This window comes from Hyperoodon ampullatus, assembly GCF_949752795.1.
Source record: "Hyperoodon ampullatus genome assembly, chromosome: 7".
In the NCBI taxonomy this organism is placed as follows: Eukaryota; Metazoa; Chordata; class Mammalia; order Artiodactyla; family Ziphiidae; genus Hyperoodon; species Hyperoodon ampullatus.
Window position 1 is genome coordinate 14,374,655 of NC_136920.1, and position 6,480 is coordinate 14,381,134.

The following is a 6,480-nucleotide window of genomic DNA, read 5'->3' on the forward strand; positions in this document are numbered from 1 at the left end:
ATGGTGCAGCCACTGTGCAAAACAGTAAGTGGCTCCTCAGAAATTTAAACATAGATTTACCATATGATCTAGCAATTCCAATTCTAGGTATATACCCAAAATGTTTAAAACGGGGACATGAACAGATATTTGTATACCGATATTCATAACAGCATTATTCACAATAGCCAAGATATGGAAACAAAAATGTTCATCAACAGATGAATGGGTAAAGAAAATGTGATATATTCATACAATGGTATATTATTCAGCCTTAAAAAAGATGGAAATCCTGCCATTCCCTACGACATGGGACGACTGGAGGACATTATGCTAAGTGAAATAAGCCAGACAGAGAAGGACAAATACTGCACAATTCCACTTACATGAGTATCTAAAATAGTCAAACTCATAGCAGCAGAGAATACAATAGTGGTTTCCAAGAGAGAAATACTAGTTACTTCCCAGCTTTTCATCCAGTATCTTGGACATAGAGAATTACTCACTGTGTTATAAAATCTATGTCTCATTTTTTCCATAGCAGTTAACACATTTTAACATACTTTATTACTTACTTACTACATTATTTATTTACTTACCATATCCAAAGTTTATTGTCTATCTCCTCCCTTAGGATGAAATCTCCACAAAGGCACAATTTTTTTTTGCCTATTTTCTTCAGTGAGAATCCTCCCAAACTCCTAGAAAAGTGCCCAGCATATAGTAGCCCCTCAATAAATAATTTATTAAATTTATGAATAAAATACTTTAGGCTATATCTATAGTGAAAATATAAAGTAACAAGTATAGACAGGCTATTTTTACAATACCTTTTGACAGGGGGTGGGGGGGATTCAACCCCAAAGAAGTAAATTTACTAAGGATAGAATTAGAAATAATTCAGATATTCACTCCATTACAGGAAAAAAAAGAGCACTTTTGTTACTGCTGTTGTTGTCGTGTGTGTGTGTGTGTGTGTTTGCACTACAATGCTTTAAATAAGGATAAAGATGGGAAAGGCAGGGGTATGGGATAGACTGGGAGTCTGGGATTGACATGTACACACTGCTATACTTAAAATGGATAACCAAGAAGGACCTACTGTACAGCACAGGGAACTCTGTCCAATATTATGTAACAACCTAAAAGGGAAAAGAATTTGAAAAAGAATAGATACATCTATATGTATAACTGAATCACTTTGCTGTACACCTGAAACTATCACAGCATTGTTAATCAACTATACTCCAATATAAAATAAAAAGTTTTAAATAAAAAGGATAGGGGGCTTCCCTGGTGGCGCAGTGGTTGAGAATCTGCCTGCCAATGCAGGGGACACGGGTTCGAGCCCCGGTCTGGGAAGAGCCCACATGCCGCGGAGCAACTAGTCCCGTGAGCCACAATTACTGAGCCTGCGCGTCTGGAAGCTGTGCTCCGCAACAAGAGAAGCCGCAATAGTGAGAGGCCCGCGCACCGCGATGAGGAGTGGCCCCCACTTGACGCAACTAGAGAAAGCCCTCGCACAGAAACAAAGAGCCAACACAGCCATAAATAAATAAAGAAAAAAAAAAAGGATAAAGATATGTTGAGAAAAAGACACAATGTTCTTTTCAACGATTTTCAGAACAGTTCATGGTTTTTGAAGAAGAGATAAGTAGAAACAGCTGAGACCTTCTTTCCCAATAGGATTAAAAGGATAAACTGTGTAATGTCCATGAAGCATCTTGGTCTCCACGAATAAACTGGCAGATGAACCACAGGGAAGCCGGCAGCCTACTGTCCTTTCAACTTCTGTAAGCTTTCCCCAATTTCTTAGTGATTTATCCTCTTCACATTCTATAAGAAAGATTCAGGGGAAAATATTGTTTGAGGTTTGACCCAGCATCAGCAAAATGAGATTCAGAACCTAGAGCTGTCTTACCTTCTTTGAACTCCATCAGCAATAAAAACCTTTTAACCAAAATGCTTCATTCTCTTTTTACCCTCTACCCCTACTGCTGCCAAAAAGATACGGGAGATCCATGGGGGATGGTGACGTTGGGGCTTGAGCCACTCTGCCCTTGTGGTCATTTGCACATGGTTATGATGGCATTTTCCCTTCCCTGTAAGTTAGACAAATAGGATGCGAGCAGAGGGGGGCAGAAAAAGAAATCTGAGAAGTATTTCTGTCTGTCCTGTCTTGATGATCAAAGGACAGATCTTATGATCTTCGTGGCAAAAGAGAACAGTTTCGTGGGTTTTGTTGATCTTATCTGAAGTGTTACGACTCCCAGATGATAGCCATAACCGTACACATAAGTAAATATGTAAATATACACTGGAACAAAAGACCCAAGATTATGTGTTCTGTGGGTTATATGCCATAATTCTACCCATGCCTTTATGTGATAATCTAGTTAATTTGGCCTTACACCGACATTCGTTCATTCAAATTAATATATGTGAAAAATGGAAATCACAATTAAATTATTGGTGATGTTATTTTTGCCAGCTTTATTGAAATATAATTGACATTTAACACTGCATAAGTTTAAGGCGTACAACGTGATGATTTGTTACACCTATGTGTTGTGAAGATGTTTGCTGCAGTGAGGTTAATTAACACATCCTTCACCTTACACATAATAATTGCCATTTTGTCGCTGTTGTTATGGTGAGAACATTTAAGATTGACTCTCAAAGCAGCGTTCAAGCATATAACATAGTACTGTTAACTATAATCACCATGCTGTACGTTAGATCCAGAACTTATTCATCTTAATAGTGAAAAGTGTTTGTGCCCTTTGATCAACATCTCCCCATTTCCCCAACCCCCAGTCTCTGGTAATCGTCAATCTACTCTCTCTCTGACTTATTTCACTTAACATCATATCATGCTGTCAAGGTTCATCCACGCTGTTGCAAAAGGCAGAATTTCCTTTTGTTTTATGACTGAATGATATTCCTCAGTGTGTGTGTGTGTGTATCACATTTTCTTTATTCATCTGCTGATAGACACTTTGGTTGTTTCCATGTCTTGGCTATTCTGAATAATTCTGCAATGAACATGGAAGTGCAGATATCTCTTTGAGATACTGATTTCATTTCCTTTGGATTTATATCCAGAAGTGGGACAGCAGCATCATATGTAGCTCTACTTTTAATTTTTGGAGGAACTTCCATACTGTTTTCCATTGTAGTTGTACCAATTTACACTCCCACCAATGGTGCACAAGGGTCCCCTTTCCTCCAGTTCCTTGCCAGCATTTGTCATCTCTTGTCTTTGTGATAGCAGCCATTCTAACAGGTGTAAGGTAATATCGCATCATAGTTTTAATTTGCAGTTCCCTTATGGCTAGTGATGTTGGGCACTTTTTCGCGTACCTACTGTCGATTCGTACATTTTCTTTGGGAAAATGTCTATTCAGGTCCTCTGCCCATTTTTTTTCTTTTTTTTTTTAAATCGAAGTATGGTTGATGTACAATATTATATAACTTGCAGGTGTACAGTATAGTGATTCACAATTTTTAAAGATTATACTCCATTTATAGTTATTAAAATGCATTGTCTACATTCCCCATGTTGTACAATATATCCTTATTGTAGTTTTTTTTCTTTCCAGTTTTATTGAGATATAATTGACATATAACATTGTATTAGTTTAAGTTGTACAACATGATTTGATATATGTCACATTGCAAAATGATAGCACAATAAGTTTAGTTGACATCCATTAACTCACATAGTTACAATTGTTTTTCCTTGTGATGAGAACTTTTAAGATCTACTCTGTCACTGTGGTTTTGATTTGCATTTCCCTAATAATTACTGATTTTGAGCATCTTTTCATGTGCTTATTGGCCATTTGTATGTCTTCTTTGGAGAAATGTCTATTCAAGTCTTTTCTCCATTCTTTAATTGGGTTGTCTTTTTATTATGGAGTTGTATTTTTTATATATTCTGTATACAGGCACTTTCCAAGATATATGATTTGCAAATGTTTTCTCACATGTGTGTTGTTTGTTCACTTCCTTGATGGTGCCCTTTTTTTTTAATTTTTAAAAATTTATTAAAAAAACAAAACATAATGGTACAAAAAGGTTGAAAGTAAAAGAATGGAAAAAGATATACTGTGCAAATATAAATCAAATGGAAATTATATAATAACAGATACAGTAGACTTGAAAGCAAAAGCTTTACTAGAAATAAACAAGGACACTTCATATCAACAAGACCAATTTACCAGGAAGTTTTAAATTTGTAGGCACTTAACTTCAAGTTATATAGGGCAACAGAGCTACAAGGAAAAAATAGACAAATTCATTATCATAATAGGAGATTTAACAAACTGATGTCACTCACTGGTAGAGGATACCTCTTTCAGAATCAGTAGACCCCCCAAAAACAAATTAGTAAGGATATAAAAAACTTAAATAACGTGAGCAGCAAATTTGATTCAACAAGCAGCTATATAGTCAATATACTCCAAAACTTCAAATTACAAATTATTTTCAAGCACACTTGGAACATTTTAAAAACTGACCATATTGTGCTATAAGGCAAATTTTAAGAAATTTCAAGGTATTAAAATTATACAAAGTGTGTTTCTTGACTTGTAGTTAAGCTACAAACCAGTAACAAAAAAGTAACTAGAAGTTATGAAATACACTACTTCTAAGTAACCCCCCAAAAAACAAATGACAGTTGGAGTTAGAAAATAATTTGAACTGAATGATAGTAAAAATATTACATACCAAAACTTGGATGTGACTAAAGCTGTGCTTACAGAAAAATGTATAGTCTTTTTTTTTTCAAGGTAACAGTAGTGTTTTTTTTAATTGCACACATGTCTATAAACCTAATAAATAGGTTTTCTCTATTTTTTTTATACAGCAGGTTCTTATTAGTCATCAATTTTATACACATCAGTGTATACATGTCAATCCCAATTGCCCAATTCATCACACCACCACCACCACCACCCCGCCGCTTTCCCCCCTTGGTGTCCATATGTTTGTTCTCTACATCTGTGTCTCAATTTCTGCCCTGCAAACCAGTTCATCTGTACCATTTTTCTAGGTTCCACATATATGCATTTATATACGATATTTGTTTTTCTCTTTCTGACTTATTTCACTCTGTATGACAGTCTCTAGATCCATCCACGTCTCAACAAATGACTCAACTTCATTCCTTTTTATGGCTGAGTAATATTCCATTGTATATATGTACCAAATCTTCTTTATCCTTTCGTCTGTCGGTGGGCATTTAGGTCGCTTCCATGACCTGGCTGTTGTAAATAGTGCTGCGATGAACATTAGGGTGCATGTGTCTTTTTGAATTGTGGTTTTCTCAGGGTATATGCCCAGTAGTGGGATTGCTGGATCATATGGTAATTCTATTTTTAGTTTTTTAAGGAACCACCATATGTTCTCCATAGTGGCTGTATCAATTTACATTCCCACCAACAGTGCAAGAGGGTTTCCTTTTCTCCACACCCTCTCCAGCATTTGTTGTTTGTAGATGTTCTGATGAAGCCCAATCTAACTGCTGTGAGGTGGTACCTCATTGTAGGTTTGATTTGCATTTCTCTAATAATTAGTGATGTTGAGCAGCTTTTCATGTGCTTCTTGGCCATCTGTATGTCTTCTTTGGAGAAATGTCTATTTAGGTCTTCTGCCCATTTTTGGATTGAGTTGTTTGTTTCTTTAATATTGAGATACATGAGCTGTTTATATATTTTAGAGATTAATCCTTTGTCCGTTGAGTCGTTTGCAAATATTTTCTCCCATTCTGAGGACTCTTTTCGTCTTGTTTATGGTTTCCTTTGCTGTGCAAAAGCTTTTAAGTTTCATTAGGTCCCATTTGTTTATTTTTGGTTTTATTTCCATTACTGTAGGAGGTGGATCAAGAAAGATCTTGCTGTGATTTATGTCAAAGAGTGTTCTTCCTATGTTTTCCTCTAAGAGTTTTATACTGTCCGGTCTTACATTTAGGTCTCTAATCCATTTTGAGTTTATTTTTGTGTATGGTGTTAGGGAGTGTTCTAATTTCATTTTTTTACATGTAGCTGCCCAGCTTTCCCAGCACCACTTATTGAAGAGACTGTCTTTTCTCCATAGTATATCCTTGCCTCCTTTGTCATAGATTAGTTGACCATAGGTGCGTGGGCTTACCTCTGGGCTTTCTATCTTGTTCCATTGATCTGTGTTTCTGTTTTTGTGCCAGTACCATATTGTCTTGATTACTGTAGCTTTGTAGTATAGTCTGAAGTCAGGGAGTCTGATTCCTCCAGCTCCATTTTCTTCCTTCAAGACTGCTTTGGCTATTTGGGGTCTTTTGTGTCTCCATACAGATTTTAAGATTTTTTGTTCTAGTTCTGTAAAAAAATGCCTTTGGTAATTTGATAGGAATTTTATTGAATCTGTAGATTGCTTTGGGTAGTATAGTCATTTTCACAATATTGATTCTTCCAATCCAAGAACATGGTATATCTCTCCATCTGTTGGTATCATCTTTAT